The sequence below is a fragment of the Prionailurus viverrinus genome, unplaced genomic scaffold (genome assembly GCF_022837055.1).
Source record: "Prionailurus viverrinus isolate Anna unplaced genomic scaffold, UM_Priviv_1.0 scaffold_72, whole genome shotgun sequence".
NCBI lineage: Eukaryota > Metazoa > Chordata > Mammalia > Carnivora > Felidae > Prionailurus > Prionailurus viverrinus.
Window position 1 is genome coordinate 1985 of NW_025927634.1, and position 992 is coordinate 2976.

Genomic DNA, 992 nt, shown 5'->3' on the forward strand with positions numbered 1-992 from the left:
TGGTTATGGAATAATAAATTATAGATAGAGGATATAGCATAGGGAACATTGAGAATGGTACTGGAATAGTGATGCATGGTGACAGATTGTAGCTACACCTGTGTTAGTGTATCAGAATGTATACACTTGTCCACTCACTCTGTTGTTCATCTGAAACTAATGTAACATACTGTATCAGCTATTCCCAAATAACATGATTTTTTAAAAAGGTAAAAGAATGAAATAAAGTTCAGTGTAAAAGAACTTGTTAATATCAAGAAATACATTAAAGTTCCAAACTAGAAAGTCACTATATCACATCCTGTAGCTTTCCTATACACTAACCAAATTATCTAAGAAGAAAAGAAAACAATCCATTTACAATAGCATCAAAAACAATAAACTGTATAGGAATAAATTTAGCCAAGGAAGTGAAAGATCTCTCTACAGAAAACTATAACACCCATGTACTGAAACGGAAGAAATTCAATTTGGATGAAAGAAACAGGAGAACACACAAGTCAGTGAAAAGCCATCCCACGTCTGTCTTTCAGAGGAATTAATATAGATACAATGTCCATATTACCCAAAGCCATCTAGAGATTCAGTGCAATCTTTATCAAGACTCCAATGCAATTTTTATGCCATTAGAAAAACATATCCTAAAATGTATTTGGAACCACAAAAAGACCCCAAGTAGCCAACGCAAGAAAGAACAAAATGGGAGGCATCACACTTCTCGATTTCTAGCTGCATTCTAATACAAAGAAATCAGTTATGTCACTGGCATAAGCACACACACAAGACAATGGAACGGAAATTGAGAGCCCAAACTAAACCCTTGCACGAACAGTCAACTAGTATTTGACAAGGGAGTCAAGAATACATAGTGGAGAAGGGTATTCTCTTGAATAACTGGGGCTGGGAAAATTGGATATACACGTGCATAAGAATAAAGTTTAGCACCTTATGTTATACCACTCCAAGAATTAACTTGAAATGGATTAAAGATG